The sequence below is a fragment of the Balaenoptera acutorostrata genome, chromosome 12 (genome assembly GCF_949987535.1).
Source record: "Balaenoptera acutorostrata chromosome 12, mBalAcu1.1, whole genome shotgun sequence".
Taxonomy (NCBI): Eukaryota; Metazoa; Chordata; class Mammalia; order Artiodactyla; family Balaenopteridae; genus Balaenoptera; species Balaenoptera acutorostrata.
In genome coordinates this window covers 52,664,848-52,692,086 of record NC_080075.1, presented here as the reverse complement: position 1 = coordinate 52,692,086, position 27,239 = coordinate 52,664,848, and the positions used below count along the sequence as shown (strand labels likewise).

At 39.5% G+C, this 27,239-nt stretch overlaps 1 long non-coding RNA gene across 1 annotated transcript in view; it reads left to right on the top strand.

Moving 5' to 3' along the window:
- LOC102997362 (uncharacterized) overlaps positions 1-22,593 on the top strand; it is a 246,814-nt gene extending 224,221 nt beyond the window's left edge. Inside the window, exons 3-4 of the long non-coding RNA XR_451728.2 lie at positions 7,247-7,283; positions 20,800-22,593. This is a non-coding gene — a long non-coding RNA (uncharacterized LOC102997362). The remainder of the gene's footprint in view (positions 1-7,246; positions 7,284-20,799) is intronic.
- Positions 22,594-27,239: the final 4,646 nt, after the last annotated feature.

The window sequence follows — 27,239 nt, the reverse complement described above, 5'->3', positions numbered from 1 at the left end:
TACACTAGCCTTTGATAATGGAACACTGGACAGAACAATTACATCTTCACTTATCTCTTTATGATAGTTTGTAGCTTTGAAAAATGTTCTTACAACTGACAGGAGGCCTTTCAATAACTAAGGCCCATCTGGCACATTTCCCTATGGTGAAGTCTGTGCTTTCTTCTTTCCTTTGCTCTTCTCTCAAGCTCCTCTCACCGTAATGGAGTGAAAAATCAGTTTTCTCCCTTACTAAGTTTTAGTCACAAAGATACGGGTACAGAAAACTTGTAAACTGAGCAAATAGGCAATTACCAAATATTAATGAGCAACTAGTATATATGGTTCATTCATTTACTAGTCAAACCTTGTTGAGCAGGTACTATGTGGCAGGCACCAATCCAGGCACTGTTCTACAGTTAGGTAGGAGGAAAACAAGTATAAAGTGAAGAAGTCCTGTCCTCAAAACATTTTCAACCTAGAGTCTGTTCTTCCCCTCTAATTAATTGGAAACAAATGGCCTGAATGGTATCTAATCACTACCACACCCAAGTCCTCCAAAGGGAACTGGGCATACTCTTCAGCTGACTGCCCCGTTTGTCCATTTCAATAACCTTTGATTCGAAGACAAGGAAAAGACACACAAAAAGCAAAATTCCCTCATCTGTACTCTCTGGCCTTCAGGCTGAAATGTCAGCAGATTATAAATGCTGCCTCATTATTGAGTAGAAGCCTAATTACCTGGCATGGAGGGACTGTGTTTGGATAGTCCAGGAGCTGGAAGAACTTTTCCATCATACAGAGCTGCCACTCCCTTTCTGGGGATTATTGATTCTGCGTCTTCCTCATAGGAGGGTCAAGCCTGCTGTGCTGACCAAGCGTGTCCCATTTAGGATATTCTCCATCAGCACACTGGGCTTGATCCTGCTTTAGGCTTTTTTACATTCCTCATGCTCTGAAACACAGTGAGAGGAAGGATTTGGGTTTAACAGCAAATGTAAAAGCTCAGTAAAATGAAATGTATCTAGGTTCCTCAGCTTCCCTAGAGCAAGACAATATTGCTTTTACAGATTATATAACACTCCTTTCTTTGTGCTGTTCTCTTGCTGAAGTAATGACAATGATTCTCCACCATTTATTAGATCATGTTCAAATTTATCTGCTCCACAATTGTGACCTTTGCATAACCTCAACCCACTCTGCCCGTTCTGATTACCTTTTGCCGCACTGGGCCACACACCTCCCTCTTTGGAAATCTCACCTTTTTTGTTTTTAAGAGCTGTATAGCTAAAATCTGTCTCTCTATTTCTTCCTCTCTTAACTGAATGTAGTTTGAATTCCTGTATGTACCATTCCATGTATGTTTCACACCTCTCAGTACTAAATTGTATACTGTCTTCAAAATATGTTGAGAGAATCCACCAGAGAATAATGAGTTGGATATTTTTCTTACTTTTACCTAAATGATCTGACTAATAGTGCTCTTGCACTGTGACACAGTAATCTCACCATGATGTAGTTATATAAAGGAAATCAGGAGAAAAAGGTAATATACATGGATGCTCATTGCACCTGGGGATGGGTGCTGGGGCTAAATTTCCAACATTAGGGGACTGGGCAATTAAATTATTGTGTATCAACTCCAAGGAATATTATTTTGACATTAAAATTATAGAGTTTAGCAACATGGAAACTTAAAAGAATCTAATCATAAACGAAAGCAAAATAAAAACTATGACTACGGTTATTGCAACCACATATCATATGTGTGTATACAGAAGAGAAATGTAAAGGAGAAAAAAATGAAAGCTGTTACTGAGGGCAAGAATTTTTGTCTATTTCATTTAGTGCTCTAGTTTCGAAATCTAGAACCATGCCTTGCACATAATAGATGCTTAATAAATATTTGTTGAGTGAATGAATAAGGGTATATAATGAGTGATGGGACTGTAGGTGATTTGTCTTCTTTTATTAGTTCCTTTTCCACTAAAATGATCTCTGTTAAAAAAAAAAAAAAGGAGGGGGGGTAACATAAGGAAAAATTCATTTATAACTAAAACACATTCTTGATTCTTACATGGACAATTCTGGGGTAACCCAGGTGAGGGAAAGAGAGAATAATGTTCAATGGCTCATATTATTCTGTCTAGTTCTCATAATAATCCATTGAGGTGAGTATTGTTATCATTTTATATATGAAGAGACTTAGGCTTAGAGAAATAACTTGCTTAAGACACCCATGAGTTTTCTCTCTCAATTACACCGCTACATATGATAGGTGGTACAACTCTATTTAAATAAGTCTTTGAACACAAAACAAAAACAGACCTAAAATATATCAAGATCATATAAGGGATTGATAAAGTAGGATTTAAAATAGTGGGCTGGGCTTCCCTGGTGGCACAGTGGTTGAGAATCTGCCTGCCACTGCAGGGCACACGGGTTTGAGCCCTGGTCTGGGAAGATCCCACATGCCGCGGAGCAACTGGGCCCGTGAGCCACAACTACTGAGCCTGCGCGTCTGGAGCTTGTGCTCCGCAACAAGAGAGGCCTGCTCACCGCGATGAAGAGTGGCCCCCGCTCGCCGCAACTAGAGAAAGCCCTTGCACAGAAACGAAGACCCAACACAGCCAAAAAAAAAAAAAAAAAAATTAATTAATTAATTAAATAGTGGGCAAACTATAGAGAACAGTATGGAGGTTCCTTAAAAAACTAAAAATAGAACTACCATATGACCCAGCAATCCCACTACTGGGCATATACCCTGAGAAAACCATAATTCAAAAAGAGTCATGTACCACAATGTTCATTGCAGCTCTATTTACAACAGCCAGGGCATGGAAGCAACCTAAGTGTCCATCGACAGATGAATGGATAAAGAAGATGTGGCACATATATACAATGGAATATTACTCAGCCATAAAAAGAAACAAAATTGAGTTATTTGTAGTGAGGTGGATGGACCTAGAGTCTGTCATACAGAGTGAAGTAAGTCAGAAAGAGAAGAACAAATACTGTATGCTAACAAACACATATATATATGGAATCTAAAAAAAAAAAAAAAAGGTCGTGAAGAACCTAGGGGCAAGACAGGAATAAAGACGCAGACCTACTAGAGAATGGACTTGAGGACACGGGGAGGGGAAGAGTAAGCTGGGACAAAGTGAGAGAGTGGCATGGACATATATACACTACCAAATGTAAAACTGATAGCTAGTGGGAAGCAGCTGCATAGCACAGGGAGATCAGCTCGGTGCTTTGTGACCACCTAGAGGGGTGGGATAGGGAGGGTGGGAGGGAGATGTAAGAGGGAGGGAATATGGGGATATATGTATAGCTGATTCACTTTGTTATACAGCAGAAACTAACAAACACACCATTGTAAAGCAATTATACTCCAATAAAGATGTTAAAAAAATAAAATAGTGGGCAAGATGCAGAGGCTACTGTGTACAGCACCCACATCACTGATTCTCTGTCTAGGCTTAATGAAGTACAATGCACAAAATAAAAAGTTAAAAAATTAAAAAAAAATAACTTTGTGAAAGCAGCGCAGTCCCTTCAGCAGTATTTAGGTTAATATGCCAGTCCTCCTCTAATACTTGAGATTGTGACTACCATAACTGATAGCAAATGCAGTGTCAAGGCACTGAATTGTGTTGTCTCAATTTATGAAACTGCAATCTTCTGTGTATTTGAATGCTGACGGATTGCTCTAAGTGATTGGATTTAAAGTGAGCAGAGAAAGGTAGTCAGCATTACAATTTCATGTGAGGATGGCCTTTTTATCCTTATATATGTGGAAGTAAATGACAGGAATGGGATCACTTTATTATTTAGTTCATCTAAGTGTTCTCCTCTATCAGCTTCAGAGCAAAGAAAGACAAAGGTTTAATCTGTGTAGAAGGTGCTCAGCGGAATGTTTTACCAGCTTGAACTGTAACTGTTTCCATACAATAGCAGTGGGTTGCTTCTGTATCAATATGTGTGTGTGTGTGTGTGCACATGTGCATGTGTGCGAGACAGATGGACAGGGCTGGAGATGGATGACATGCAAACTTTTTTTTTTTTTTTTTAGTCTCTTACATATTGCCTAGATTTGCTTGTGTCCTAAGACCAACTCTAGAAAGACTGGTGGTGGCAACCTTCTCAGGTCAGTCTCTGAGAAGAACTCTAGAGAGTTCCAGGTTCTCTTGCAATATTAGAGATTCAGGGTGAAAAATATTGAGCACTGCTGTAGACTGAATGTGTTCTCCCAAGATTCATATGTTGAAACTTAATCCCTAATGTGATGGTGTTTGGAGGTGGAGGTCTTTGTGAGGTCATGAGGGTGGACCCCTCATAAATGTGATTAGTGCCCTTATAAAAGAGATCACAGAGAGTTCCCTTCCCCTTGGACCACATGAGGACCCAGCCAGTTAGAAGACAGCTGTCTGTCTATGAACCAGGAAGCAGGCTCTCAAGAGACACTGAATATGCCAGGGCCTTTATCTTGGAATCCCCAGCCTCCAGAACTATGAGAAATAAATTTCTGTTGTTTAAGCCATTCATTCTGTCATATTTTTTTTTTTTATCATAGTCTGGACTAAGGCACTAAATTGCAATGTTCTTGTCTTGGTCATTTCAGGCTGCTGTAACAAAGTGCCATGGATTGGGTGGCTTATACACAAAGAAATTTGTTTGTTTCTCACAGTTCTGAAGGCTTGAAGTCCAAGATCAGAGTGGCAGCATGGTTGGGTTCCAGTAAGAGCCCTCTTCTGGGTCACAGACAGCTGTTTTCGCTTTGCATCCTCACATAGTGGAAAGGGTGAGAATGCTCTCTGGGGACACTCATCCCATATAGGAGGTCTCCACCCTTATGACCTTATCACCTCCCACAGGGCCACCTTCTAATAAGATCCCATGGGGGATTAGGCTTTCAAATGTGAATTTGGAGGGAGCACAAACATTCAACCCATAAGAGTCCTCACACTTTTTTTTTTTTTAAATCAATACTCTTTTTGCAAGAAGAGCAAAAATTGAAATTTAAAGCATTGTTGCCGATTTCTCATTAGGCATAAGGGTAGAGCCCAATGGCTTTTAATTTTATTCCTAAAACCAACTTCAAGGATTCTTCCTTATTACTTTAAACTTTTCTAGTAGCATGTCTCATACATTAAAATAGTTTGGGCATAAAATGACAAATAGGACAAAATTAGCCTCTTCCATCCTTTATTTATTTATTTATTTTGATGTTCTTTCCTTTCTTTGGCAAGATTCCCTCTTCAGCATGTGGAACTACCCACCTCTACTCAGCTCCCACCATCCAGTATCCACTGTCCAATACAGGCTTGCTTCTGCCTCTGAGAAGCTATATAAACGTATGTAATCCTGTCTTTGTCACATCTTCCTTATTAATAGTTCTCATCTGAAAAATGCCTTTCTCCTGGGATTATTGTAAATATTCAAATAGATGCTCTATAGCTTGTTTGTTTTGATAATGTGAAGTGCTATACAAATCTTATTTTTATTATAATGCCCCCACAGGTTCAGGGTTCCAGACTCCAGTGCATTCCCATCAAAATCCCTTTAGGACCTAATAGGTGACAGGCAATAAAAAGAAGCATTAATAGATGATGAAAACTAAATCAAATGGTACAGGTGGGTCAACCTTGATGAAAAGTAATCACTAGATATAGCAAAGTACTAGAGATTGTTAGGGAGCTTGAGAAAGTAGTTTTGGGAGGCTAGAAAGTTGGAAAACCTGACTGGAGTCATTTCAAAAAAAGAATGGGTGGAAGAGGAATCAGATATACTAAGTATAGGCAACTCTTTTGAGAAATTTTGCTGTAATAAAGCAAACAAATGAATTGGTAGCTGGAAAGAGACATAGACTCCAGAGCAGGCTTGTTTGTAAGCAAGCTAATGAGAAGGATTCAGTAGAGAGGAACTGAATTGTGTTGATGATGCAGGACAAGGTTGCTGGAATGTCCTTGGACAGACAAAAAAGGATTAGATGGGGTGCCCAAAGGAGGTGGCCTTAGCAGCACAGACGCTGCATCTACCATAACAGGGCAGAAGGCAGCTCTGGTGCTGCAAGCTGGGTGGGTATGGTGGTGGGAACCTGTGAACGTTGTCTCCTAATGGGTTCTTTTTTCTTTGTGAAATAGGAAGCAAGGTCATAAAACTGAGAGTGAGCTGGAGTTAAAATGAAACAGGAAAGGGAGTGGAATATACATCTGGGATTGTGGAGGAGGAAATGGACTAGAATTCTGCGGTATGATTTCTGGGCAGCATTAAGAGCCTGGTTGAGCTTTGCAGTCTTTAATTTAAAGTGATAAGTTATAGGCACAGAGTAGAAGACAATTTGGATTTCCCCACGGCTGAGGTTTTACTAAATGAGTACAGCAAAGCAGGAGGGGCCAAGAGAATTAAGGGAAGTGCTAGGGAGTGGTAATAATGGTTGACCATGGGATTTAAAGGGAAGTAAGGACTTGAGAAGGCTGAGAGCCAGTGAAATGGGGGTAGGATCAATGTCAGATCCAAGGACTGCTGGAGTCAGGGAGCAGAAGGAAAGAACTGAAAATAAGAGAGAGAGTGGTCAGAGCATGGAGTTTACAGTTGCGATTATGGAGGAATTACGGTTAATCAGGGTCAATGTGTAAGGTAACCAGAGTCTTCCCGTGCACACGTACGTGGCTTGCTTCCTCACCCTCTTTGGTTTTCGTCCCCTGACCACTTCTCAGGGAAACCTCTCCTCACTATCTTATTTAAACTTGCAACTTCTCCTCAAACTCACTGATGCTTGGTGTCCCCATTTTCTATTTTGTATTTCCTCAAATAGTTGTTTACATCTCATATTCTGTATATATTTATGTATTTATTTTGCTTATTGAATGCCTTCCTCCATTTGTCCTCAGTGAGGACCAGAATTTAAGTCTGTTTGAGACATGTACCATCTTTAGTGACTAGAACATTGCCTGGCACAGAGTAGACGAGGCATTCGGTATACTTTTGTTAAATGACTTGAATAAAACAACTTTATATTTTAATACAGGAATTCCAAAGAGCCAATAAAATTCATCAAGTTCTCTTAATCTTATGGTTTCTTCTAGATAGTTGAATTTTCTGAAGAGCTTATGACAAATTAGTGAAGTTCCTATTCATTCTAACTATTTTTGAATAGAAATCTAAATAAATGGAGACTGTGGAACTGGTTTTTTTTACTCTAAATGGGATTAAATAGAACACTATTTAACCTTTTTTTTTTTTTTTTTAACCATTCTAGGTCACTATTATAAAATTAACTCTTGGACTCTCCTGAGGTGAGTGTGAATTTTGGTCCCTTTGCAAAGGGTTGTTAGTGATCTTGAGATCACAATACTTTTAGTTGAATCTATTCCTTTTGTCTCCTGCTTTCTATCATGCCACCAGCTATTACTTTCTACTCCTATGTGTATGTGTGCCTGTAACAGTTTGTTCCACTACCACTCCTGCCCCTACCCCATAATCTGCTGTCTTCATGTACTTTGGACCTATTTTAAAGGATTTACATGAAATAAGAGAATATAGGACTTCCCCGGTGGTGCAGTGGTTAAGATTCCGCCTGCCAATGCAGGGGACATGGGTTCAAGCCCTAGTCCGGGAAGATCCCACATGCCACGGAGCAACTAAGCCCACAAGCCACAACTACTGAGCCCGTATGCCACAACTACTGAAGCCCGTGTGCCTAGAGCCCATGCTCCGCAACAAGAGAAGCCACTGCAATGAGAAGCCTGTACACCCTAACAAAGAGTAGCCCCTGCTCACCGCAACTAGAGAAAACCCACACACAGCAACAAAGACCCAACACAGCCAAATTAATTAATTTTTTTAAAAAAAGAGACTATAGACACTAAGTGAGGGCATGGGGGCCACTCTTAATGGGATTAAGGTCTAGGCAACACCAGTTTCTGCTGTCTTTATTGCCTACTTCTAGGTTCTTAACTGTGTGCTAAGGAGGTGAGATTGATCGACATTTGAATTACTAAGAGGTGAGGTGTCACTGTAATTGACATCACATGGTATTTTGGCCTATCAAACCCCTCCTTTCCCACATGGATGGCTGCCTCCTCCATCTGGTCCATTTTATGCAGGTCGAGCTGAACACATAATGCTGTATGAAAATGTAGGAGAAGTAGTAAGGATACCAATTAAGGTCCTCCGATTGGAGAAACCCTGCTCTGAAAATGTGCCCATTAACAAACAAAGTCCCATAGGCCCTTAGGACAAAGTTCCATCTGAAGACACATTCTTACTGAAGCAGCAAATGGTGAAACATTTAAAAAAGAAAAAAAAAAAAGCAGTGTATTCGAGTGGTTTTACAAATAATGCAAAGGTCTATGATAAATCTTGAATTTTTCACCTGACCTAGATTTAAATAGCACAGGTACTTCATGCAGCAATAGACATTTGGTTACTTAACAGATACTCCTATAGCTGCAAGTAATACATTTATATTTTTTGGTGTGTGTGCTGTTCAGAGCCTCCATCCTACTCTGAAATTTTGGGGAAAATTAGCCATCCAAGAGTCAAGAAAGCACAGTTCTCTGACTGGTCTCTGATATAAACTGTCAAGAGTCACAGCCTTGACCATTATGCCTTCTGGATGTCAGTTTCCTCATCTGTTAAAACCATCCCTAACGTCTGTCTTAGAGTTTAAATTCTACAACACGTTGCCCTGGATTAAAGGATTGAGGAGTTCTGGTTCCACCCAGTAGAGGGTAGTGTTACCTAGACAGGGTCTCAGCATGAGCCCAGCACAGATGGAGCAGTGAAAGCAGAATTTAGAATATAGAATGGGTAGCTACCTACCTCCCTGTCTTGAGTCACCAGACCACAAATGCTTCTCCACAAAATAGCAATCTCCAGCAAGTGTAGAAGTGCACTCCTCCTCAGTCGTTTGCCACTGTTCCTAAAATGGACACATTACTCATTGCTACTGGAAGATGAACAGGAATTTAAACTCCTACAATCTGTGTTGTTTTCTGAAATTTAAAGTTTGTTCTATGAATACATTCATTTATATAAAATACAGCAGCTTGTCTATACATATTGAACATTTAAAAATTACAGTTGAAAGTCACAGATTTTTCCTCCTGCAAAAATATTTAAGAAGTATTTATAAAGTTTGATGATGTTTAATATCATGCCGAGACGGAAACCTTAATTGCACTTTTTAATATACAAATAGCAAAAGTCATTGGCCTGTGACAGACAGATAATTAAAGTTCTAAGTGTCAAATCCATAGTCATAGTACTGGAGGAAACCCTGAATCTCCATCAGCCTGTGAAGTTTACAGAGTGCCTCACACTGGAGTGGTCCCCATGTGAGCCACAGAAGCTGTCTAAGAACGCATTCTCAAATAGCAAGTCCTGTCTGCTGGGATAAGATTGATGCGCATAAAGTAAAATAGTGGCAGGATTAGATAGTTTAAGATGCTGTCTCTTCAGTACAAATAGTAACTCAGTAGGAGATATGAAAGTATTTGTTGAAAAAGTGACAAAATGGATGAATTAAGACATCAGTATAAAATATAGTTCATGGAGAAGTCCTCATTAAGGGCTACTATTTACCAACAAAAAAAGAAAAAGTAGGCAGTACATGTAAAAATGCACTGAAAGATCAAAGGTACTATGCACATGTAAGATATTACTATCATCATTATTATAATTTGGGGGTTCAGGGTCACCTTGAGACCCTGTCCTAAGGGACCTTAGAAAGGCATTTTGGTAAAACTTTCCAACTTCTGCTTCCTCTTTGATCTTTATCACTGATAGAGGGCCTACTTACTTTTTTTGTTTTCGTTTAGTATAAATGCTGAAGCGTGAAAGGAAAGAGTGACTACAAGAACGATGTAATCCTACCTGGGCCGGGAAAGCACTGTGCCCTGTTCTAGTCCCAGGCTAGAGAACCACAGCCTGTCTTCCCATGCAACGCACCCCCTTTGCTATTCCTGGCTGTAAGACTGCACCCTTTTCGGGGGAGTTAAAAGTTTCTCAGATCAGGAGGAAGCCTGGCTACTTGAGAGAAAATAAAATCACAATCTGCCTGCCTCCTTCTCTTGTGCCTGTAGCAGCTGTAAGTGCAATAAAATGTGAGAGTAAAAACAAATTTGCTATGGCAACAAAGTATACTCTAATAATGAAGATAGTATCTAACAAGCAGGAGCAGCTAGAACTTTAGGGAGAGGGAAAGGAAGTACACCTTGAAGAAGCAGGAAGAAAAAACATTAAAAGTTTAAAGTTTACCATTCTCCAGCCTACATATCGTTGGCCCATTTAGACAAGATGGATTTGTATCTTGGCTAACTTCCTCCTAGCAGTATGCTAACAAAGCAAGGTTTTATATTTTGGGGTAGAGGGTACCTAGTACTTCCTAAAAGCAGGCAGAAGGGGAGATCAGACCCTCTGATACAGAAACATGGAACAGTGCGCCATCGATGGGCAACACACAGAGGTCTGTGTATCTAGATCCTCTGCTTTACCACTGGGCTTCCCGGGGCTTGGTCCAAATTCTTTGACAAGATAATTCTCAAGAAACATTTCAGAAAAATGGCTACCAAGCCGGATAGGGGCCCGGAAACAATACAAACCCATCATGAGCAGGCTGAACATAGAAGTCAAGGACCTTAAGGAAAATAGAGAGGAACTGCTGAGAATCAGACACCGGGTTGAAGCAGACTGAATTTATTCCACCTACTCTTTCAAAAAAATTTAAATGAAGGCATTCAGAATTGGCTAGGTTATGCTGCGGAATACATCAACGCCAACATTTTTAGTGATTTAAGCAACAAAGGTTAATTTCTCATTCACAGTATCTGTCAATCACACCTAAGTAGGGAGTTCAGCTCCATGCCCTCCTCATCCTGGGAGTTCAGATGGATTTTGCCAGTTGTGAGGATCTTATGTCAGAATTAAATGCTCTGATCTAAAAGTGACATATGTTGCTCATGTTACTTCTGCATAACCCACTGGCCAGAACAACACTATCCAATTTCAAGAAGGGAGAATCTTCCCACGTGTCTGGAAGAAGAAAAGTAGATGTAGACACATATTATAAGTCTCTACCATAGTTTGAGTGCACTGGGAATTTTTATATGAGATGTATATACCAAAGCTTATATGTAAAATACATGGGACTGCCCTGGTGACGCAGTGGTTAAGAATCCGCCTGTCAACGCAGGGGACACGGGTTCGAGCCCTGGTCCGGGAAAATCTCACATGCCATGGAGCAACTAAGCCCGTGCGCCACAACTACTGAGCCTGCGCTCTAGAGCCCACGAGCCACAACTACTGAAGCCTGCGTATCACAACTACTGAAGCCCGCACGCCTAGAGCCCATGGTCCACAACAAGAGAAGCCACCGCAATGAGAAGCCCGTGCACCACAACGAAGAGTAGCCTCTGCTCACCACAACTAGAGAAAGCCTGCGTGCAGCAACAAAGACCCAACTCAGACAAAAATAAATAAATTTTTTAAAAATAAAAATAAAATACATGTTTATATTCTCTGGGAAAGTACTGGGCCGTTGTGTTATATAAAAACAGCGTTCTTCCCTTCAAGAACGTGTGGGTATGAGGACGGGTGTGGTGAGCATCCTGGAAAACACTGGTAGATGGTTGTGGTCATTTGGACTCACATTTGACACTGAAGGCTTTCAGACTCTGACTGCTGGCAAGAGTTCAGTGGCAAAGTTTTGCAGGGATGTAGGTTGAGGCCTCATCATCTTTCCAAAGGCAAAAAGATGGATCTAAGGATGAGGCTTCTCAAAAATCAGAAAGCTGCCAGAACCTCGTGATGGCTGTTAGCAGACCTTTTTCCTCTTCTAGATCTTCACTAAGGGTGTCCCCCAACTTAACACAAATAACAAAACAAACTAAAACAAAGCCTGTGTTCCCCGTTCCCCTTACTTAATTTCTTCACGCTCGGTTCAAACTCTATTTCTACTCATTCCACTCTTTGTGCACTTAATACTCAGCATGAGTTTCCTTAAAAAAATTAATGGTTCTTTAACATTCCATGGATTGCACTTTTTCTCTCCACTCAGCGTAAGTTCCATGACAACAGTAACCTTACCTCTGACCCTTTCTCTTTTGTCCTCTCTTCTAGCACTTAGCACAGGGCTGTTACAGAGTTGGCCAACAATACATATTTATTTGATTATACCAGTAATTGGAAAGGGAAAAATTTTTATTGAGAACAGTGCCCCAGGCTAATGCAAATATACTTTAGGCAACTATGTTGTCATTGAAAACTATATTTTAAAAGACAGCTCTCTGATTTGGCATCTGTTGTCACTTTAGTTCCCTCAAGCCACCTTCCAATGAGGTGGAAAAGGCAATAAAAGAGAGAAAGTGAGTAGCTAGTGATGAGAACAGTATGGCCTAGGGAAATAAGAGTTGAATTGGAACCTGGATCCTGAATTCTAATCGTGATTCTGCCACTCACTAGCTCTGTAAAGATGGGTCTCGACATCTTCATCTATGAAAAGGGATACTTGCAATTGCCTTGCCTACTTCACAGAATGCTGAGAGAATTGAATAAAATCATCTAAGTTAAAGGAATCCGAAACCTTTAAAATACTTTATAAATATCATTTTCAAGTGGGATGATTAAGAAGGACTTAGTTGTGTCTAATGTCTTCTGTGCTATCAGAGCAATTTCAGGATGGGTAGGGGATACACAGTAAACCCCTGAGAGCACATGCTCTGAACTCTTTGAAAGATTTGTATCTAATCAGCACAAGGTCCTATTGCTAATCGCCGGGGGTTGCTCCCTGGGCATCCAGTTCCGTCTGTAAAGTGTTATATTTATAACTTTCTGAAGCCTCTCAGAATCCCAGGAAATAAGAGTGTGATCTGATTGTGACTGTAGTTTGCGGGTTAATATTGCCAGGCTGCTGGTGATTTCTAACAAAAGCAAAACGGCAGGTATCCGTGAGAGAAGGGCACTAAAGCTTTCCGCATCTCTGAGAGGGGCCGCTTCCCCTCCCTTCATCTTTCTCTTCCTCCCTCCCATCTGGAGCAGAAAAGACCACAGCTGGAGCCAGAATAAGCCTGCTCAACTGCAGAAGCTGATATGAGATGGGGGGGAGGGGGCGGGAACAAGCCCAGTGGGAGCTCTGGCAGTAAAGAGAGAATTACCAATGGCGGGAGAAGCTCAGATGGGGTTTGGTGGCCGTGGATAGGAAATAACGAGACCGCTTCATGAATCGTAGGAATTCTGTGCAGAAGCGATGTTAATATGTGAGCCCAGCAGCACATCCCACAGAGAAGCTGTTATGGTGGGGAATGTGGCAGATATGCCAGTGTGAAGGCAGGAGGCCTGGGCTTGAGTTTTAGTGCCAACTTTATTAGCTCCACCCTTAGTTTCTCTGAACATTTGTTGTCTCATCTGAAAAATGGCAAAAGAGGAGGGAGATTAAAAGCTAGTTCAAAGCTTTGGTGTCAGAACTGAATGAGAATGTTTACAAAAGGGCTTCTTTTATAAGAGTAATCAGTGGATCATTTGTAATTATGAAGGACTTTATGCCTGTGTTCTGCACCTCCTCAAGAGAGCTAGGCAGTGAGGATTGTGAACAACCGTGATACAGAAGGAGAGAAACAGACCTGGGAGTAGAAGAATTTACATCCAGCATCATGGACATAACACAACCTGAATGCTTCACCATGGGGAAAGCAGTCAAGAGTCCTATGATCGTATCATGGCAACTCTGAGACTATGGTTGTGAGGCTATTCAGCAAATGTTAATTGTGGCCTGACAAAGATACCCACATCCTAAGCCCCAGAACCTATGAATATGTTATTTTACATGGCAATAGGGAATTAAGGTTGCACATGGTATTAAAGCTGCAAATTAGCTGATGCCAAAAATAGAAAGATTATTGGATAGACCCAATGTAATCAAAAGGGTCCTTAAAAGTGCAAAAGAGAGTCAGAGGAAGAAACACAATGACAGAAGCAGAATCAGAGTGATGCATTGTGAGAACTCAACCAGACGTTGCTGGCTTTGAAGATGGAGAAGTGGCCCATGAGCTACGGGATGTAGGCAGTCTCTATGTGCTAGAAAAGGCAAGGGAACGATTGGTTTCCCCCTAGAATCTCAGGAAGGAATGCAGTAAGATCTTCAGCCTATACTGTGATTTTAGTGCAGTAAGATTCCTGTCAGATCTCTAACCTACAGAATGATGAGATACTAAATCTGTATTGTTTTAAACCACTAAGTGTGAGATACTGTATACAGCAGCAATAGAAAACAAATGTAATACTCAAAACAAGATATTTGATACTAAGGAAGGTCTTTTGAATGTTAACATCAAAAGGTTTGCACATCAGAAAGGTGAGTTTGTAAGTGAAACAAAGAATTCAGAGAGTTAATATAAACTAAAAAGGACATGAAGTTGTCATTTTTAACATCTGTCCCACAGCCTAAAGAAACAAGATTAAATTTGAGAGAATCACCAAAATTCATCCTCTTCACTGAGGCCCAAGTAATCTTCCTATAACACAAATCTGATCTTGGCAAGCCCTTGTTTGAATCCTTTGTGGACTTCACATTGCCAAAATAATACATTTAAAATTTTATCTCTCTCTGTGATTTAACTTATTTCTCCAATTTCATCTCCTTCAACTGTTCCATAAGCTAAAATACAGGAGAAAATCTTGTCATAGCAAATATATTCCTATTATTGAAAGTGCTGGGCTTTCTATGTCTCTGCACATATAGTATGTTTTCCACTTAAAATATACTTCATTTCCAATAATGCCATTTGCAGCAACATGGATGGACCTAGAGATTATCATACTAAATGAAGAAAGTCAGAGAAAGACAAATACCATATGATATCACTTCTATGTGGAATCTAAAATATGACACAAATGAACTTATTTACAAAATAGAAACAGACTCACAGACATAGAAAACAAACTTCTGGTTACCAAAAGGGAAAGGCATGGGGAGGGATAAATTAGGAGTTTGGGATTAGCAGATATAAACTACTATATATAAAATAGATAAACAATAACTCTATAGCACAGGGAACTGTATTCAATATCTTGTAATAAACCATAATGGAAAAGAATTTGAAAAATATGTATATATATATATATGCACACACACACGTATACATGTACATGTATGTATGTATGTATATACATAGTTTTCTTTTAAAAAACTGAATGACTTTGCTGTACACCAGAAACTAATAAATTGTAAATCAACTATGCTTCAATTAAAAAAAAAATTCTTCATTTCCTTCAGTTTGCAAACTCTGACTTGTCTTTCAGTTTAAATGATACTTCTTCAGGAACACACTTCTCTAACAAAGAAGCCTGACTTAGATTCTGTAAGCAGACATTTGTTAATTTTTTAGCTGATCACCGTCCAACCCACCACCCTTTCTGTTATCAGCTTGCTCTCCCTTTGGGGAATTCAGCATTGTGCACAGTATTTTGGTGAGAGGGATTCCCAATGTCCACTTCTCACTGTTGGCTCCTCCTTTTAAATCTTGAAGTTAGCAAGCCAAATTCTTCTTGTCTCCACCCCCTACAGCCCAAGGACAAGTATGTGATCTAAAATTGATCCAGTTCCCAGCAGTTTGAATTTTGAGTAAATGATGCAAAAAAATAAGTTCACAGATTGATCATAAGGAGTGCAATGGCCAGCAGACTGGATTTTGTTCCACAGCATGGTCTTTGCTTGCTTGATTCCTGCCCAATTTTCAAGCCTAGTTTCCCAGCCCCTTCACCTTCTCTTACTCTCTTTCCAATATTTTTCCCCCTAAATCAAGCCAGAGTCAATTTCTGTTCTTAAATCAAGAGTCATCACTGATAGATGCTTCTTTCCCTGGGCTCCCATACCACACTGTTGATGCATATATTATAATACCTATCACTTATACTGTTTACTTTATTTAGTTATTCATAATTAGGATGGGTTTGAAATAGCTCTGACCATCTCATGGCCAAACTGGATACAGCAAAGTTGTGCTTTATCTGATCAATCAGTTAGATTTTTTAAAATAGGGAATAACTTTTGGAATTTTTAAATATGATGTTAAGGGGGGAACCTTGCAGAGAAAAATCCCATTGACTTAAGCATATGTAGTATGATAAAGCCTATGAAGGAAGTATGATATGTCTATGGGGTCAGTCAAGGATGCAGGCAATAACGGAACAGCAAGGCAGAAACTCATGAGGCAATGGATTGAAGCAGAGGCTATAGAGCTTAGAGTAGACAGTTGTGTTAGATTCGATATTTGTGTATAATTGCAAAGAAGGACCTACAGAGTTCACTGTGATGTGTAAGAGGATCATATTAAGAAATTAAGAGCCCCTAAACCCTGAGAAATTTATGGAACAAAGTCTCTGATACTTAAAAAAAATACTAAGCTGTAAAATAAATATAAGAAAAATCAAAACACGTTTGAAATTTCCTGTGATAATTTCTTTTGAAATCTAAAATATTAGTATTTCCAAAAATATTTCTTGTTGTTTTTCTGGTATCTCTGAACTCTTTATACCTTAATCACTGGCTTAGTCTGCCTGTTGTCGATTCAATCCTGCATATGCTGGACATTCAGTGAATGAAAATCAATGGATTTGACCATCTTCTGGTGAAACAAAGCAAGTTGTTTACGTAACAGGTGGAGTTTTTGTTGGTGGTGTTATTTTTGTTGGGGAGGGGTTGGCTTGGGGATTAAGGGATGGAGCATTTCAAAATGCCAACCACGAACCACGAAAGCTCATTTTTTCATCCTACAGTCTAGTGGCTGTATCTATTTCAGTCTTAGCTTGAGAAAAAAAGGTCATGGATAAGGTAAGTCTCCCATGCAGCTGTTGGATAAAGGAACTTTCGTATTTTCGTGGTGTAGGTAGTAATATTCTTTTCAAATGAGATTTTTGGAAAGGATTTTTCTGAAGACTTAGAATGAAAACACCTGGACCAGTTTCTGAATGCAGAAGGCAAGCTTCACCTCAGGTGTTAAGCATTTGAATTGGGCCATGTCCTGTGGAGTCGTGCAATATCAAGTGCTTTTGGATCACATTCACTGACCAATTCTTCAAAAGGGGTGTCTTATTTTTAGCTCATTTTCTCACAGAGTTCATGAAGAAAATGCCACTGTTTTGTAGGAGCAGAATCTAAAACGTGGAAACTTTGCATCGATTACACGACCATTAAGCCTCATCAGCCTGACCCATTGCTAACCTATATACTATATCAAGACAGGAAAGCATGGATAACATTAAAATCGACCATACATAAAGTTCCCACATTAAAATATTTTCCTGTCTCTGAAATTATTGCCAAGATCTGTTAATGAAGAAACATTAACAAGACATGCAAGGTGCACATATGTGTACACATGTATATGTGCATGTGTGTGTGAGCACACGTGTGGAGTGGTGGGTGTGTTTGGAGGTTCAGTGGTATGACACCTCTAAGAAGTGTTCTTTGCACAAAATCTGGTTGAGCATTCACAGGAGGACTTTATAAATCTTTCCCTAAATGCAACTCAGCTATCGAACACAGAGTACAAACAGGGGTATTACTCTTGCTCACGCCAGCTAGATGCCTTGTTCTGAGCGTTACAGTCTTTTCAGGTTTCCAGTGGATACCATTCATCTCAAATTATGTAGCTTAAATTCACTAGATGTTCAGTGTGCTGGCCTCCATGCACCGCCTCCCAAATTTTTTAGATTTACTGGATTTTCCTGCAGCTACATGAAAATAACTGTTTCATCATACAGTGATTGAGCTTTTAGTGCTTACCTAGTCAGGGCCTAATTCCTTAATAAACTAATGCCTGCAGTAGTTTATAAAGAATACCAGGAACATTTGTTATCGAATGGAGCCCTTACCAGTCATTAGTTGCTGTTAAGCCCCAATTAGATTAGTTTTCTACAAGCTATAAAATCATTTTGGCATAACAGATGCTCAGGGAAATTTTTGCACAATCCCTTGCTTTTTTATTTCTTCGAAGTGAAAACTGACCCTCTGTGTGCTGGGTGACCCTTGTTTTGCCTATTTTTCAATATGTCTATATTTTAAAGAAGAACTGAGTATTAAGTTTACAGATGATTCCATCTTTACTTGATTTGTAGCCACTTAATTTGCACACTCAGATTTTTATTCCCTACAAATATATGGTGTATAGGGTGTGTGTACAGAATATAAAAATGAAGGCTTAGAAATTGAAATGGTTTATATAAAGGCAAGATCCATTTTTCGAATGCTTGATGGACAGGCTGCAGATTTCCATTCACTCTTTAATTTAAACCTGTGGAAATTATTTGGCTGGTATATCTGCATCAGTTGTAACTAAATGTTAAGTTATAAAGATTTGAGAAGTTTCTAAGCAGAACTTAACACTCTCCATTCCTGATTCTGCCAGGAGAAAAAGTGAAAGATTTTGTACTACTGAGAAAGGAATGGTAAGGTGTTGAAATAACATTTTCCACTATTTCTTCCTGTATAAAATGTTTAGGCTCTGAAAACTCTTCAGTTAACATCACACAACCAATTAGTTGTGTGATGTTAATAGGTTAACAGTACAGCTGGGTTAACCCACACAGTCTCAGGTTAGGGTAGTGTCCCCACACGAATAGGACCAACTTTTCACTTTTAGAAATGTCATGGTTTGAATGGTACATTATATTAACCTTCTAGATGTTAAGAAAATTATTTAAACATTTTATAAAGTTGATGTCCTCAATTATGTGATAAAGATAATATTTACTCTGCACACGCAATTAGTAAGAATTTTCTGTGATCTACCCTAGGCACACGTGAAATGTTACAGGTGTGCATGACATGATTCTGTCCCATGTGGAATTTGCAACCTGTGTGATTTTAGTCCATTATAACATATTTGACAGTACTCTGGGAAAGAAATAAGAGCACTAATTGTCCTCCCCAAATACAAAATGATAACAGTGAGATGCCACAACTTTCTAGCTTTATGACCTTGAAAGATGTGCTTGACATCACCAAGCCTATTTCTCCATCCATAAAATGGAGATAGATATAGGATTCTTCTTAAAGAACTGTGATGAAGATTCAACGAAATAAAGTCTAATGGGCTGAGCACAATTCTGGTCATACAGTTGATCTCAGAAGATGCTGGCCAAAAATAAATAGATGAATAGATGGATGAACTAATAATTAGTAACTACTGAATAAATTCACATGTGCGTGGACAGGGGTGAGGGTGGGAGAGAGAGAAAGGGGCAAGCATTCATTAAACATCTGTGTGCTAAACAATTTTGTATCCTCTCTCCTCCCTCTCTCTATACTTTTTTTTATCTCTGCCATTTACTAGCTCTGTGACCTTGAGCAGATTACTCAATCTCTTTGAGGTTGAGTAATTGAGGCACAATCTCTTTGTGCCTCAATTTCCTCAGCTCTACAATGGTAAAATATATATATATATATATATATATATATATATATATATATATATATATATATATATATATATATTTTAATTTAATACATCACATCACTGGTGCATAGTAAGTGCTCATTAAACCATAATTATTGCTATTTCATATAGCTGTTATTATTTCAGGAAAGACATAGGATGATAATGGGAGGAAATGCAGACTCCTCTACTGAGAAAAATGGGGAGAACACATTGGATCTCTCCATTACTAGGGGTTTGAAAAGGAATGGTTTGCAACTGAGTGAAACCTAGATCCTCTCAAGATTTGGTCCTGTACTCTTTCTTTCAGCGAGCATGGTTATTCACCATATGATTATTTGATGATGATTCACCACATGATTATTTGCCACAGCTTTAACAACAAAAGTGAACGAACAAACAAAAAAAGCCTAGGTGATGTGGTTAAGTCAGATTCAGCTACTGAACTGCAGGCAACCTAAGAGGTTCCTCCAAGGCCAAATCCAAATGCTTATAATTCAGAATGTTTCTTCAAAAATATTCATGAACATATTCATGTAAGCAGTGCTTCAGAAACTAAGTGTTCTTTATAATAAGCATCCATTCATCCTAACATGCCTTAAAAGGAAAATTGATCCTATTATTCTAGCTCAAAAGATGATGAGACAGGGGGAGGTGAATTGCCTGGACTAAGGTCACACATTAAGTCAAGAGCAGAGATAGACTCAGGATGAAAAGTAAAAGTAAACAATATTTTCCCCCAACAATAGTGGTACTTCAGTTCTAAGACTGTTACCTTTCATTGCCTTGTCTTTAAGTTCTGGTACATTTAATTGCTTTTGAAAGCAGCAAGCCTTACACTATTCTACCTACTTGGATGAGTTTTTAAAACTCACAAATTTCCACTCACTTGTGGTTAAACTTCAGCTAGCTGCCAGTGTATTTAAAGGAACACTCTGTGAGTCTGGACAGTGCTATGGCCTAAAACAATAAAGAGGTTGTATCCAAATCCCATCCACGTTATCTAAGCAGCTGGTTTAACTCTGGGAGGGGCTTCTGACCTTGAAACCTGACTTATCCAGTTAGCCAGGTGGTATGTGGCACTGGCTTCAAGGTCTTGTCACACACTCCTGATACTTGGGAAAACAGTTTACGAAGTTGGACTATTGGTATTTTCAATATTAATAAAAATGGCAGTACATCAAGGAGTTATAGCCAAACATCTCAAGTCAATGCGGAGACTGGGGGACAGTAAACAAAGTGAACTGTCTCAGCAGTTCACTTCCAAGTTATCTCAGAAGGAAGTCAAAACTAAAGAGCAGAGAGTATTCCTAGAAGAGCTTTTTGTAAGCTGTTTTTGACTTTATTTGGGTTTTGTTCTGTTTGTTTTGCCGCTTAGCTGTCTCACGGCAGTGATCAACACTGAAATTTCGCTCTGAGCAAAAAGAGTGAAGAGAAGGCTGGGAAGCCACCCTCCTTTCCACCTCCAAGCTTCATGGAAGAATAGCCCAAAGGGCAGTAATGCAATGCGGACAGACCCCCTGAGGTCTTTTAACAGGGGACATGACAACATGACAATCCAGCTGGAGTTTGAAGTGTGACCTTGGAGGTTTGAAGAGATAAGCCACCTGTGGAACTCTCATATTGAAGAAAATCAGCCCTGCTTTTAGGAGACTGTAAAGGACTCCCAAGAACCTTGCCCAGGACCAACATGGCCCCGCTGCCTGCAAGCAATATAGTCCCAGGCTACGTGTCCAACCGTTATCTACCGTTGTTTCCTTTCACACTCACCATGCTTTATGGAAGCAATCTCCTGTACACACCCAAAACATTCCTAACTTAGGCAATTCTTTCCCCTCAAACCTATTTTACTCTCATGTCTGCCTGTGTTCCTTGTCCCAGTAAATAGAAACTCTGTTTACCAACACTACTAATTGTCAAACTAAAAATTTGAAACCACCCTTGAATTCTTTTTTATATCTGCCTGTCAGATCCATCAACAAATCCTGATTCCAACCACTTCTCACCCCTTCCATTACTACAAAGCTGGTGCACGCCTCTGCCTCTCTTGCCTGGATCATTGCAATAACCTTCTAATGAATCTTGTTGTTTCTTCCCTTGCCCTCCTGCTGTCTATTTTCAACAAGACAGATGGTGATTCTGTTAAAATATAAATCATATTGTGTCACTCATCTACTCAAATTTTTCTTTACTTCCCATACCAGTCAGACGAAGGCCAGTGTCCCAGCAATGACCTACAAGATCTTCTATGATCTGGCTTCATCTCTACTACCCTTGCTCGCTACTCATCCTTTTCCAGTCAGAATGGTTTCTGTTTTTCCTTTTAAAAACCAATCACACTCACTCCTCACATCCTCTACACTGCTTCTGCATGAAATTCTTTTCTCCCAGTTATAAAATGATGTTTCTTCTGAACCCGTCTTCAGGTATCTGCTTAACTGTCATACTCTCTGTGAAATCTATCCTTATTTATTCCGGCACAGTATTCATCATTATCTAACATACTGCATACTTTATTTGTATTGTTTATTTGTGTTTGTATTTATGTCTCCTATCATTAGGAAGAAAGTTCATGCAAGCAAGGAGTTTTATCTATTTTGTTTATCTATCTTATTTATTGTTGTGTCCCCCAGCCCCTAGAAGAGAGCCAGGCATACAGTAGATTCTCTTTAAATGTATCTAGAACGGATGAATAAATAAAGTCACCTTTTTACATTGCTGAAAGACAATGAGTATCTCAAAAAATAATAGAGTTATTTCTTCCTTGAAGGGCCATAGTTTTTAGAGTCCAGAAGCATACAACTCCTGAATTCCAGATAGCAAGGATGATGAAATCTTCTTTTCGAAGAAATGTCACTATTACTGTTAAGTCCTGGTTACAATTCCACAAACTCCCTGTGGGCATAGTTAATCTGAGGCCCCTTTGAAAAAAATGTCAATTACCTCCTGGTTTCTTCTTTCTCCAGCACTGTGACATCCTCCCCTGATTAATTCTCATTTCATTTTCTATAGCATCAACTGTAGAGCCAGCACTCATTCTCTTCAAACAAATTACTAAAGGCAACATGATAACCTGGCAGAATTGTCTTAACTTCAGTTGTCTTTTTCCCTTTGAAGTTAAATCCCCTCTGCTCATTATCAGATGATCTGAGTAGATTGTATGTGATGTATTATTGGCTTTGTTGTTCTGTTTTAGTATAACATTTATTGTATTCTAATGAGAGGTGAAATAAATTTGCTAATGACATGAATAATTATAAGTGTAAACATTAGCTGGGTATGTGACTACTGGGAGAATGCCTCAAAAAAGAAACAAATCCCATGGAGGTCAACAAAGAGAAAAAGCGACAGCTGTAATCAAAGCCTTTCTCCCCTTCTGGCAGTTTATACTGCAGACAGGCTCTTGGTGCTGGGTACACGAGCAGAGAGGAAGGAGCAGGATTCAGACTAAGTTTTCAGTTTACAGAGTTGGTAGGTTATTGATGAACGGTGGATGTGCAGTGTTAGACTGAATTGCCCAGTGAGGAGAAGAATTGCTCACTTCATTCTAACTGCCTAAGATGTATTATGGTCTTCCTTATAACAAGGCACTGTGGTAGGCATTTCCAAGGAAACAGAGTAAGCATCATTTCTGATTCAAAAAATTTTAAACTGACTAGAGAAGACGAGAATATAAACGACTGTATTGACAAAGATATAGGCACAGTTTGCCACAAGTTATAGGCACAAATAGCCACCATGATAGAGGCACAAAACTGCTATGAAGTTCAACGGATAAAGAGGTCATAACCCATTCATTTGTGTTTGCCAGGGGAAGGAGGATGGGAAATGAATGTGGATGTGTGTAAATGCTGGAAAAAATCTTTCTGCCTCTATGAGGAGAGAATCTAGGATACATTTTGAAATATGAGTATGATTTTAACACTCAAAGAGGCTCAAGAAGAACATTCCAGAAAGTCTGTGTAAAGTTGGAAAAATTCAGAATACGGTAAGTAGTCCATTGGGATGAAGCACAGGGAAGTGACGGTAAGTAGGGCTGAAATATAAGTGGAGAACAATAAAATCCTTAAATATCAGGCTGTAAGTTTGTACTTACAGGAAATGGGGCGCCACTCAAGACTCAGCATGAGTGGGACATTATAAGAGATCTCAAAGTAAGATTCTTCTAGGAGTTCCCAGAGGAAATGTGAACATGCTGCTCTCTCTCTTTCTGTCTTTGTCTTTCTTGGCCATTGGCTTCCAAGGTCTGTGTAGAGATAATCTGACGCATTGTAAGTAATTTAGAGATTGAAGTTGAAAGTTTGATCAATATAAGTCCTGAAATAGAGTAAAGTACTCACAGCAATTGTACTGTAATTTTTCCCACTGTAAAGCTAAGGAAGCTGAGGAACAAAGAGATTAAGTAACCTGCCCAAGGTCACATAGTTAACAGCAAAGAGAAAAAAAGAGAGACAAAAAGAGACAGAGATTGAGAAGAAAACCAAACATGCATTGTTGAATTGGTATAGATACAAATACCATTAGACATTTGCTTAATGTATTATAGCTTTGGGTAAATTAATTTAAAGCACTAGAAATTTAATGAGTTGAATTAATAGTTAGAATTAATAGTTAGAATTTTTTAATATATGGCTGAATATTTTGGTAGTTTTAGTTAAATATTTCTCAGTTGCCTTATTATATTGACTGAACAGTTCTACTCAAAGAAGATTACACAGAAATATTTTATGGATTCTGAGCTTTTAAGGCTGTGGTTCTCTCTGAAGAGCAAACAGAGATATTTGAAGAATGAACAAAGAGAAAAGGCTTCTTACTTTAATTGTAGACAAATAATTTTCCTTAATACATAGTGAACAGTAAGTAAAGTTGGTTTTGGAAAGTAAGTACAAGAGTAATTCTGCAACGCTTTTTAAAAATAAAACATTCTCACTAATGCAGCTAAGGTGTTCTTGTTTGCTCCATTTAACAGCTGTTCAGCTGTATTCTCAGATGGTGTGTGTGAAGAAGTCAGTTATAAAAAATGTTGTAAGCATCTTATTAAGAAAAAAGTTGCATGATAGCCTGAGAATAAATGTTTCTTCTCTATTCATCTGTTGGCTAGGGTCCCCTCCAGATACTTGAAGGGACAAGAGCCACATTCCCAATAATATTGATTTTACCCCTCTCTTAGACCGAGACCATCATAAGGTTAAACTTATCTTTTACCTAAGTATACCCATATGTATATACTTCATTTCCATAATTAAGATGCAAAGGTCCCCATAAACAAAAACCAGAAAATGTGTGTATGTTATTGTTAAAACATTAGTTGTTGAATGAGAAATTAGAGAAACATATACAGAAAAATTCTGTGGACTCAGGAAATCTTACTTTTCTGAAAGTTTTGAAGCTATTGGGTTTCTGTACTATTCAGTTATTAGATAGCACATTCATTACATTTTTGTCAACCAAGTAAAATAGACATCACATAATTCCTTTTATTTCCTCTACTTGAGGCTGAGCTTTCAACAGAAATTAATGTTGGGTCAAGAACTTTTAAAATGTATACTTCTACCTTACCCAACAATTATTCTAGAAATATATTCCAAGTAGATAGCCTATCTTGGGTCAGGCTTCAGAAGCACCCTCTGAAGTAAGAATTCATGTGTAAGTGACTTTTTAAGAAAGTGCCCCAGGGGCTTCCCTGGTGGCGCAGTGGTTGAGAATCTGCCTGCTAATGCAGGGGACACGGGTTCGAGCCCTGGTCTGGGAAGATCCCACATGCCACGGAGCAGCTGGGCCCGTGAGCCACAATTGCTGAGCCTGCGCGTCTGGAGCCTGTGCCCCGCGACGGGAGGGGCCGCGATAGAGAAAGGCCCGCGCACCGCGATGAAGAGCGGTCCCCGCACCGCGATGAAGAGTGGCCCCCGCTTGCCGCAACTGGAGAAAGCCCTCGCACGAACCGAAGACCCAACACAGCCAAAAATAAATAAATAAATAAATAAGAAAATCCTTTAAAAAAAAAAAAAAAAAAAGAAAGTGCCCTAAGAACTACGGAGAGAAGAGGGGAAGAAGAATAGGGAATAGGAAGAATCCAAGCAAGATTTGCAGAATTAGACAAAGTCCACTATGGACACGTCAGCCTGATGACACGGGGACTCTGCAGTATAAATTATGCCTCAAAGTTTGTCCTGACCTGAGGCAGAGAACTGGGCTTTCATATTCCCATATCTGCATTGGCTAAGGGTACTTCCAGCTGTTTCTTCCATGTGGGCAAAGCAGAATCAGAACCCCAAAGGCAGTTCACAGAAGAAGAGTCCTAGGTGTCAGCAGTTCGGGCAAAGCCACTGAAGCTGGGAGAAGAGCTTTATTCACAATACGGAATACTGCACAGACATTTAAAAGTTTTAATTAATTAACAAGGATTTTTTTGAACTTATTTAGGGCACTGGGAATATATTAGAAATGTAGAAATACAGAAAACAGAAAAGACAACCTACCTACATGGGGCTAACATTCTAGAGGGGAAATAAGACAAAAAAACAAAAAAGAAATGTAATATGTAGTAGGCAGTAAGTTATATGGAAGAAAACAGAACTAGGCATGGTTAAGAAGGACTTACAAAGGCAAAAAGTTGTATGTAAGGGAGGGGACTATATATTTTAACTTAAAAATATAATTGAAAAGGACCAACTGAGCAAAGACATGAAAGAAAGAAGTATTGCTGCATGCATATTTGGGGAAAGATTTTTTCTAGTCAGAGGAAGTAGTGCAAAGGACATATGCAGAGGGAATATGCCTGCTGTGTCTGAAGAATAGTGTGAACATTAGCCTGTCTAAGGCAGATTAAGAGCTAGGAATTCGGGCTTCCCTGGTGGCTCAGTGGTTGGGGGGTCCGCCTGCCAGTGCAGGGGACACGGGTTCGAGCCCTGGTCCAGGGAGATCCCACGTGCCACGGAGCGGCTGAGCCCGTGCGCCGTGGCTGCTGAGTCTGTGCTCTGGAGCCCGCAGGCCACAACTGCTGAGCCCGCATGCCATAGCTGCTGAGGACCGCACGCCTGCAGTCTGTGCTCCGCAGCGGGAGAGGCCACCTTGGTGACAGGCCCGCGCGCCACAGCGAGGGGTGGACCCCTCTCGCCGCGGCTGGAGGGAGCCTGCACGCAGCAGCGAGGACCCAACACAGTCAAAACTAAATAAATTAATTTAAAAAAAAAAAGAGCTAGGAATTCTAATGGTATGGTGGTAATCATCTTGCAATATATAAATCTATCAAGTCAACATGTACACCTTAAACTTACACAATGTTATATGTCAATTATATCTCAATAAAGCTGGGGGGGGGGAAGTAAAAATAAATTTCAAAATAAAAAAGAGATAGGGGTCCTGTAAGTGATCAGGTCAGAGAGTTAACACAGAGCCACATCATCTAGGGCTTTGTAGGTCATAGTGAAGACTTTGGCTTGAGGAAAGTAAGAGGCCATTGGAAGGTTTTTAGATGTGTGACATGATCTGAATTACTTTTTAAAAGAATCACTTTGCATATTGAGAATAGATTATAGAGGGGCAAGGATAGAAGCAGGGAAATAAATTAGCAACTTTTGCAGTAATCCAGGCAAGTGATTAACAGTGAATTGGACCAGGACTATAGCATTGGAAATGGGTGAGAAGTACTGGATTATGTTATAAATGTAGACAACAGAATTTCCTGGTGTGTTAGACAAAAGGCATGAGAAAAATTTTAAAAGGAGTGCCAAGGAGGGTTTAAATTTTTGGCCTGAAAATTTGGAAGGACAGAGTGGCAATTAATTAAGATGACTTTAGTTTCAACCTAAAGAAAAT